The sequence below is a fragment of the Syzygium oleosum genome, unplaced genomic scaffold (genome assembly GCF_021117445.2).
Source record: "Syzygium oleosum isolate NSW1041296 unplaced genomic scaffold, Sole_v2.1 Sole_v2.39, whole genome shotgun sequence".
Classification (NCBI taxonomy): domain Eukaryota; kingdom Viridiplantae; phylum Streptophyta; class Magnoliopsida; order Myrtales; family Myrtaceae; genus Syzygium; species Syzygium oleosum.
The window spans coordinates 1,251,003-1,261,310 of NW_026607523.1; the positions used below are offsets into that span (position 1 = coordinate 1,251,003).

The window sequence follows — 10,308 nt, forward strand, 5'->3', positions numbered from 1 at the left end:
ATGTGCTGCGAAACAATTTCGCATGCCGTTTGTGTGTACAAGGATGGTTAATTTCCCTTACTACGTATGTGCGTGTGTGACGTCGATTTAACAGTAGCGATTAGTGGCCTGCCCTTTTATATAATCATAGAAATCTTAGCTTAAATACTAAGTTTCCATCTTTCTTGTTAGGAAAATATACATGTTATGGTTAGTCTTGCACAATGGGTTAATACATGTTTTTGTTTCATCACATAATCTACTGACAAACATTAAATGTGTCATTAAGATTTATTTAATGAATGGCGCACAGATTGGAATGAGTTCAAAACAGAGCGAAAATGTTCGTAGCCTTTTGTGTTGCACCGTAAAGAGAAAACAAGGGACCATAATCTTTAAAGTTAAGTGATGTGTAATGTGTCCAATCTACCAGCGAGATAGCCTTGCAGCATACCTTGTGAACTTACATGCTTTTAGTTTGCTATCCCCATTCTATAACTCAATGTAACTCCATAATACATAATTCCGGCGAAAGAATTGAGCAAACTAACCTCGCAGGTGCAAATTATTGAACGACCGGGGAGCGATCATCGCTGGAGGGCTGTGGTAAAGGCAATCTTTGCGGATTTGCTTCGGAGGGAATTGAGAAAAGGGTATGAACAACGTTCCTTTGGGTGTCTTCTTCTGTTCTTCTTCGGCAAGTCCATCTCCTACCAACCATATCTGCAATTAATGATCTTATCTTCAAAAACTGCTTCGTCAATTACCGTTGAGACTCCTTTTGAGCTTCCCATGCTCATCCTTAGAAGCTACATTCACCTGCCACATTTCTTGCATCAATTAGATGAAAAAAGAGGTGCATATAATATATATCAATTGCGAACATGCAAGCCCTTTAAGAAAAATGCCTTGCATCACTTTTATTTCACTAAAACAAATAATTTAAAACAAAATCTCATTAAAATAAAGAAAGGTGCAAGATACAACCAAAATGCTTTTATATAGATAAGCGGAGGACTGAGCACCTGGATACCCCTTGCACATAAAGCATGGGCAATGGCATAAGCAAGCTTGTTAAGGTTGCCTCTGAGGAGAACTTGGCTTGTCCCTTTGGGAATGCTGTGGAGCACAACTGCCACTGCCAAGCTACTCCCATCCACCAACTTGGTCCTCAAATCTCTGTGCTTTTGAATGTACAATTCACCATTCCCATTCAATTCCTCTCCCTAAAAGCAAAAAAAAAAAAAAATTGAAATAGATAAACACTAAATAATTTGGCTAAAGCAGATACCCCGGTGACAGAATTTTGATTATGATATTGAAAGAAGTCGGATCGGAGCTCGCTGCAATTCTCGACGATGAAAATTACATTAATAATGAAGGGATTGGCTAGGGAGGAGACACCATCTTGCCTGATTGAGAAGACCCAAAGTCAGAACCTTGACTCCCTTCTTGTTAGCATCCAGTATAGCTTATTCTATCCAGCCATTGATGGCTTCTCTTCGCCGCTTCGATAGATACTATAGGAAAATGAAGAACATGAAACGAAGTCGACACACACATGGACAGACATATGTCTTGGAGAATATAGACAACCAATAAACTCGAAATGTTCGGTCAACACTCGTGGTAGGTGTTTTGGACATCAGATGTCTGTCAGTAGCTAGGGGAGTGAGATGCAATCATGAAAAAGAGAAGGTGGTGATTTAGCTAAGGAATTTGAAAGGTCATGTTTTCACTTTTAAAATTATCCCCCCGGCATCATAATATTCTGCAAACTAAGATAATTGCTAACTATTTAATTTGAAGAAATATTACTTGCAATATTGATTGATCATTTTGAGATTACTTGGGCATACTTTGATTAGTTTTTTTTTTCTTTTTATTAAAAGGCATGCTTTGATCGGTTATGAAGTAAATTGATAGCCCCCATTTTTATCCGATAGAAATTTCTCGATTTCAAAATATATTGAAGCCTTGAGTTGCATACAATGAGAAGGGCAAAAATGTCATTTGCCTTAAGGATATATGTATCCTCTCAACTCTCATACATATTCCCACTCTTTCTAAATAAAATAAAATCCAATTCTCACATTTTCTCTCCACTATTTTTCTTCCCACATAACATAGGGGGAAATCATTTTCAACCTCATTAAAAACTTCTTAATTTCCAAACAGCGAATGGCAATCTCATCTAAAAACAACTAAACCATTTTCAGTTGTATGGTTGAGTAAGTTAATAATTTCTTATGTTTGGGAAAAAAAAGAAGATAATAATTTATTATGTCTAAGGAAATAAGTTCCTTTGTCCATGTCTATCGATTTCTTTATCTATGTGTCGCGACCGAACTCCCGAGCCCTTTTTTATCAAACATGCAAAAAAAGGGGGGCACGCCTGGTACGTGCTAAGTCTAGGTTCGGGACTTAACTCGGGCTCTCCCAAGCCCATACCATATCGCGACTTAGGGTTTAAGTTTTTAACATGCAAGTGGTTTATATCAAGGAGTCGCCACTAATCGATTTGGGGTGGGTCGATTAGAAACTCAAATAGGGTGATGGGAGAATCACCCTATTCCTACGAACCAGAGATTAAATGAGTTCGGGGACTTGGTTACATTAGTTGGATAACTAATGCCCTTTCGGTACCATTTTACCCTGTTCATTTCTGAAAACATTTGTCAGGCAATTTGGATTGATTTTAGGACCTTTCTCCTAACATGTGAGGTGATCAAGCGAGTGCATAATCAGAAACGATTAGCAGTCAGGAACACAACAATTCATGCAGCCTAAGGTTCTAACCTTAACTAAGTCAGATGACATTTAAAACACAACTCATGCGATTGTATTAAAAACATGCATAATAATACAGCGATAATAAAAATAACATGCAAAATATTACCGCGCAATCTCAGGCTTGTCTAATTTAAACAAGACAAAAATATGCATAATAATACTACAATAAATTAAACATTTAGAATATATCACACAATAATTTTTTAAAAAAAAGATCTTTTCTTCTTCTTTTTTTTATTTTAAAAAAAAATTTAAAATTTAAATTTTTTTTTTCGAAAAAAAATAATACAGAAAAAGAAGAAAAGAAAAGAAAAGAAAAAAAAAATTTTAATTTTTTTTTGAAATTTTTTAATATATTTTTTTAAAAATAAAATAATAAAAATAAAAATAAAAATATAATATTAAACCGGGTCGGGTCGGATCCGACCCGGGTCGGGTCGGCTGAACCGGGTAAGACCGAACCGTGGGAGCAGCCGCCGGCGAAGCCGAAAATCGGCCTCTCGCCGGCGGACCCAGACCAGCGCCGCCCCCAAATCGGCCCCTGGGACTAAAATCAAACCTCTCCACCCACCGGGGTCACCGTCCGATCACCCGTTCGCCGGCCGGCGGCCAAAAACAAACCAGCCTCATTGAGGCATTTCATCGAGCAGGTAGCGTGCGCAGCAAAAATCAAGGGATCTCGGCCTCCTCCAGCGACTCGGTCGGTTCCGACGGCCTTGGTTCGCCTCCAACGGTGAGTTGGGACCGGGATCGACGTCGGTATGGGCCGGGATTCGCACGAAACGGCCGGCGCGAGTCCCGGCCCAACCACGCCGGAAAACAGGGGAAAACAGAGGCGGTTCTCGGCCGGGAGAGACTCACCGGTCGACGGCGCGTTCTGGGGGTCTCCGGATGCTCCGTGGGCGACGGTGACACTGCTGGTTCTCCTTCTTGCTCTGGCGAGCTCTCGGTTTGCTCTCTCTCTCCCTGTTTTCTCTCGGTGCTCTTTTTCTCTCTCTCTCTCTTTTTCTCTCAAAAACCGCCCCTGGCTCGGCGGCCGGAGGTTACGCGCAACGGCGAGGCTGACTGAGGCTCCCTGTTCACTCTGTCTTCTCTCGAATTCACTCAATTTCTCTGGGTCTCTCTCACGGTTTCTCTGTTTTCTCTCAAAATTGGCCGACCGTGGCTCTCTCTCTCTCTCTCTCTCTCTCTCTCTCTCTCTCTCTCTCTCTCTCTCTCTCTCTCTCGATTTTATAGGCGAACGACGGCGTCCCCCGGCTTCGTTACGTCTGCAATGACGACGGCCTGCACCGGCCTACCTGCCCCGCGATTTTCGCGGCCATGGCAGGCCGGTGCAGAGCAGAGCAGAGGGGGGGCCGGTGCAGAGAGGGTGCAGAGAGACGGGGCAGAGAGGAGAGAGAGCCTGGGAAATGGGGAAGACGGGACTGGCCTTAATGGCCAGTCCCTGTGGCGTGCTCGCCTGGGCCTCCTCTGACCGGATGACGACGATGAGGAGCGGCGCCGCCGTGCGTCACGCTTCGGTCGCGCACAGGGGAGAACAGGGGAGGAGAGAGCGACCGGCGCAGGGGGAAGGAAGGAAGGAAGAAGGGCTGGGCCGGGCTAGGCCCAGCTGCGGATGGGGGGAAAAGAAGAAAAGAAAAGGAAAGCGGGCCGGGCCCGCGTGAAGGGAAAAGAAAAGAAAAGAAAAAGGGACCGGGCCCAGGGGGGAAAGGAAAAAAAGAAATGGGCCGGGTCGGCCCAGCTCCGACCCGGCTCGACTCGAATTTTTTTTTTAATCTTCTCTAATAGACCCTATTAATGCAAAATGTGCCTAATTTCTATATGCAATATATTTAAATTGAAATATTTTTGTTTTAGGAATTAAACAAAATTAACTCCTAAATTTTGTGCAATTAATTTTGGGCAAATTAAAAATAGGTGTCAACAGCTGCCCCTCTTTGAAGGTGAGCTCGCAGAGATTGAGCTCGCAGAGGTTACGTTCAAAGATAAAATGGCACCTAAATTTGACCCATGCATGTTCAATGAATGTTATTTTTGACGAGACCGGAGTCCCATTTTTATGATGCGATATAAGATGATGCATGCTAAAGCAAATAAAAACATACCTGGGGCTACTTACCTTGCCGAAGGGTAGAGTAATTCTAGATAGTTGATATTGTGTGTCGAGGACCCGAACCTGTCTTCGGTCGCCTTGACGGAAAAAATGGTTTGTCTAGGACCCGAACCTATCTTCGGTCGCCTTGACGGGGATTGTTTTGACAAAGTACCTGGGGGTCCTCGCCCGAGGATTTGATGGTTTGCCTGGTGGGTCCTCGCCAGCAGGTCTTGAAAAGGCTCAAACGATGAGCACCTGGGGGTCCTCGCCCGAGGATTTGATGTGAACATGGGGGTCAGTCCCATGCTCAGGAGAGTGAACAACGGGGTCAATCCGATGTTCAGAGGGTGAACAACGGGGTCAATCCGATGTTCAGAGGGTGAACAACGGGGTCAATCCGATGTTCAGTTGGTGAACAACGGGGTCACTCCGATGTTCAGAGGGTGAACAACGGGGTCAATCCGATGTTCAGAGGGTGAACAACGGGGTCACTCTGATGTTCAGAGGGTGAACAACGGGGTCAATCCGATATTCAGAGAGTGAACAACGGGGTCACTCCGATGTTCAGAGGGTGAACAACGGGGTCAATCCGATGTTCAGAGGGTGAACAACAGGGTCAATCCGATGTTCAGAGGGTGAACAAAGGGGTCAATCCGATGTTCAAAGGGTACCATAACAATCGTAGGTACATGGATTTTTGGAATCAGGCATGGGTAAAATGTACTTACCTGGGCACGTTCCTGCCTCTTAAGGGCGTGTCTCCTGTCAGACAAGTTTTTTTGTGCAAAGACATACATATTCATCGGAGAAATAGACAACTGAGGCTATTCTTGAATATCGTATGAAATATCTTGACCAGCTAGTCAAGATGCTTTTCTTTTTTCAAAGGAACACCCTGTTTACCTTTTGGGTAGTTTGAAAAGAATTCTGATGAAATACCTGGGATTTCTTACCCGAAGGTTTGATGTATCATCTGCTGAATACCCGACCTTTTTCGGGGCATCTCTCTTGGAATGATAATGAGGGCTTCTCCAGCGCCCGAATTTTCGTGTTCTGTCACTGGGGATTAGAACTCTGAGCTGCAAAAGCATGCTGTGTCAATTCCACTTGGGGAATAGAAGAAATTTTTGTGACATCTTTGGAGACGCTCCAAAGGTCATATATTCTTTGAGTCTTTGAGGATATTTTACCTATCAAAGAGGGTTAGCGCAAACATGCATGCATTCATCAAGGATAGACAAGCTATGCTATTCCAGAATGCGCATTTGAAAGTTCATGCATGATGATTTTGCCCTGTTTACATCACCAAACATCCACCGAGGGTAATTATCAATCAAGACAATATTCGCTTGGGAGGTGGACTTCTCGAGATGTTGAACGAGGGATCCTCAGTCAGAAAGGACTTTCCACTCGCTCTCATTGAAAAGGGCTATTTGTCCCGTCCATTAATGCAGGAACATCGAAAACACTCAATCTAATCGTCATCACATCCGCAAGGGTCTGAGTTTTCTCGCAAGCGGTACGACGCTGCCAATCTGAGAGGTCTTCTTCAAAGTCGTAATGTAGGCTTGGTCAATGGCTTAACGAAGGAGACTGTCTGAGTCAAGGCCATGAAAGAAAATATTCTGCAATCATCTCCGGGTTTACAAGTCAAGAACCCTGCAAAACGAGATAGAAATAGTCTTGCTCGCACTTCCTCGAGCGTTGTTTATAAACATTTGAAATTCCACGTTAAATCAAGTGCCATAATCAGAAGAGACTTCATGAGGGATGTAACGTGGGTTCCGTTCACAGGTTGAGAAACGAAAGGGTCGTTAGGCTAAAAAATGTGTGTAAGGGTGAAAATTGGTGATCATCTTAGCATTGTCACCAGCCTTCTTCTCCACCGTGGGGACTCTTTTGGAAAACTCCCTGGGTAATCCCGTGTTTTAGCTTCTTTGACAACTTTTTCTTGAGGAGCTTCTGCGTCCAGCATTTTCCTGGATACCATTCTATCTCTGTTCCAATTGCTTTCTCAAGAATAGGCTTGTCTTCATCTATCATGTGACAGATCTTTGTCAAGACAGAGTTCCTAAAGTAGGAATTTGCATCGAAGAAGAACTCAAGTTTAACCCTTTGGGGTTGTCTTTTTATCGTTTTTCTTCTTCTCCTTTTTCTTTTTCTTTGTTTTTGTTTTTCATGGGCATTGGCCTTGCTTTTACCAGGCACACTGCTTTTTCATGCCCCAAGTTTTCAGCATTTTTTACTGCTCTTTTGGTGTTGTCAGGACTAGCCTAAACAAGTTTGAGCAGAACAATGTTATTAGGCTGTTGGAGTCTTCATCTTGATTTGGTACTTTGGACCCTGATGCTCAAGCTGTGGTGACTTTTGCCTTGCCCCGGTGTAGGGGATGATCACCAACTGGGTTGGTACGAAATGAAATCGCCGACTCAATTGGGCTAGCAAGGGATATAAGTGTATGGGATAGAAGAAGAACCGCTCTTCGTCATCCTAGGGCACTTAAATTATTGTGAGAGTTCATCTGCAATAAAAACACTCAAAGATTAATGCAAATGAGAGCAAGAAAATTTCTATTCATCTTTTCACTTTGTGCGAGCTGCTGCAGCCGATGATCATAGAAAATTTTAGATATTACAAACTCCTCATCCTTCTTGTCTTGCTCATCACTGTTATCAATAAGATGTTGGCATTTTGGATAGGCTTTAGTTTGTTGCTTCTCTCTTGACAAAGCCCTCTTAGCCTCGACTGTCCGGCCGTCGATGGTGTGCTTGTCTTCGAGGACTCTGTCGAGGACCACCGGATCCGTGAAAATGACGAGGTCGAAGCCACAGGGGTGGTGACCAAAAAGGAGGGACGCTCTTCTTGCTCCCTCTGGATTTGAATCCTTCCTATAATGCTGGTTTACCTCAAGCTGCCCCAATGTGGGGTGGTTCTTGACAGGGGTGATTTAAAGGGAACCTCCAAGTGTATGGGCTCAAATGGTCAAGCAAAGGATTAATGGTAGTGTATGGGGCAGAGAAATGAACTGCCTCTCGTCATTTTGGCTACCGTACCTTATGCGAGAAATCTCTTTACCTTGTAGAAGTGGAACCTTTTCGCTCATCTTGCAAGGGTTTGGTACGTGAGAATGTGTATAGACTAAGGATTGCCTCTCATCATCCTGACACACCTCGTTCAATACCTCGGAGTAGTTCGACACCATTCGTCGAATTGCCAAAATTTTCACAGGGAATTGGTGAATTAAACAGGTAAAATTACCATGCGAAATTCTTTCCAAAAGACATGCAATGCACTTGGGGAAGGTTAAACATTTGTTTGCTTTAACATGTTTCCTCTTTCTTTGTTTCTTTGTACTCGTATGAGAGAATTTTTTTTTAGAGAAAGAGATACTTACCTATGCTGCAACAGTAGGGCAAACCTGCAAGGTAATAAGAAAGACCGTGTTAATGAACGGCTCTTTGAGGGACAGGAATTGGGAACGATACAACATTACCCTTCGTGATTCCCCTCATTTGAGATTAAATTGACAACTCCTTGAGTTTTCTCGGATGTTGATAATTCCCTTCTGACAAAAACAGGAGCTTATGTTAGAAATGAGAGGATTGAGGGTAAATTGAGAACGATACAAATTACCCTTCTTCCTTTTTGCTTTCAAAGCTAGCAGAGTTTTTTTCTCTTCTTTACTTTGTTCAGCCTTCTCTGTCTCAGTCTGCTCCTCCATGCTTTTAGTCTCGAAGCTCGAATGAAATCCTCTATAATTAGGGGTGCTTCCAGGTAGAGGATTATATTGTCAGCGGATGCTGTGTCAACGCGGCTCCAGTACGTCGGGGAGTTTCTCGGGAATCATATGATTCCTGACATGCACAGGGTATGTGCAATTGCTTGCATGGGGATCTTCGCAACAAAGCTAATCTCTACTTTAAAGGTCTTTGACGAACATGGGCATGACTACCATCGAGACTTCTGTGGTTGTCAGGATCTGCCTTGACGCCATTTTGTCATATGCAAAGTCCTTTCCAGCTGCTTGTACCATGAGTGTTCTTTACTCAGTTTTGTCCTATGTAAAAGGAAAAGATATGTCATTTCTATGCTAAAGTGGATGAACTTTAGGAACGAAATACACCCTTTTTGATGGACTGGGAGATTGCATGTCCCCTAGTCTACTCTCCCAATTAAGCATTTCTTTGCATGTTTCATTCGAGAGATTCCAACATTGGTGCTCTATCCAGCTCGCTAGCACGTCAGAGTCTAGCATGCTCCCCAGTTCATTATCTGCAAAAGAAAATGGATGGAATGTCATTTTCACAATTTGTTAAGGAATAAGACATACCTTTTCTTGATCTGCGCCCGACTTTTGTACGAAATGATGTTTCGCTCATCATGGAGTCAAGGAATGGTCAGCATTCTCTTTGACTTTCTGGGGTTGATATCACCCACTGGTAGTAGTGAGATTTGCCTCATGTTTCATTGAAGGTTGGATGATCTTCGCTCGGACTGTCTCTATCAGATGAGTTGGTCCGCTAGCATCATCAAGGTCTGGTGTGCTCTTCAGCTTGTGTCATTTTCAAATGTCCCCTTCGTAATAACAAATCAAAAAGGAGTATGCTCTGAGACACGAAGTGAGCGAGTTAGAAAAACAAACGGGGCTATGAGCATGCACGCTTTTTCACCACCGTTCTTTTTCGGTCTTTTGAAAAATGATAAAACGTTTGCTTTATTTTCAAAAGCTTTGAAACGAGGAAGCATGAGGAAGCCCGGGCCTCAGAACACTTTCCTTTTCGTGACTGGATATCATCAACGGGCCGGTTTAGGATACTTCCTCAGGCCCTCAAAACATTATTTATTTACAATACATGGATTTACAACCTCAAAAGAGGAGGAGTTCAAAAAGACATTTCTTCCAGCAGAAATGATGACAAAAAACAAAACACAAGGATAGCCCCTTTTCCAGGGATTCATGCAGAAAGGAGAAGAGGAATTCTACTCAAGCGGGCTTGCGCCCATTCCCCTCCGCCGGTCCTTCGTCTATTGCGCCGACGAAGAAATCTTCGAAATCATCGTTCCAGGAATCTAGCTCATCGGCTCTTCTCTTCACTGGTGTCAGCTTTTCCATGTCATTCCATCCACTGGGAATGTTATTCTGCTGGTCTTCATAAAAACTTGATGGCATCTGGTAGTCAACGTAATAGTCGAACTTACCACTGGGCTGGCCCAGGGTATCCATAATTGCCTTCCCCTTGCGTGCCTTATCAGAAAACTCAGGGGTAGCGTCACAAAGGCTAGGTACCACCAAGAGGTCGTCTTCACCATGACACAACCATGGGGCACGAAAAGTGAATGCCCTAACGTCCAGTAGGTCTTGAATTCTATTCTTCAGAGCATCACAATCATCCAGCGAGTGCCCGACCTCTCCTGAGTGAAAGTCACATGATCTGGAGGGA

The 10,308-nt window shown here is 43.5% G+C and overlaps 1 long non-coding RNA gene across 1 annotated transcript; it reads right to left on the minus strand.

Annotated features, from left to right (window-relative positions):
• Nucleotides 1-727: 727 nt before the first annotated feature.
• Nucleotides 728-1,382, minus strand: LOC115668295 (uncharacterized). The gene is made up of 3 exons (XR_004004174.2): nt 1,271-1,382; nt 1,005-1,205; nt 728-798 (listed from the first exon to the last, which is right to left on the minus strand). It is a non-coding gene; the product is annotated as an uncharacterized LOC115668295 (long non-coding RNA).
• Nucleotides 1,383-10,308: the final 8,926 nt, after the last annotated feature.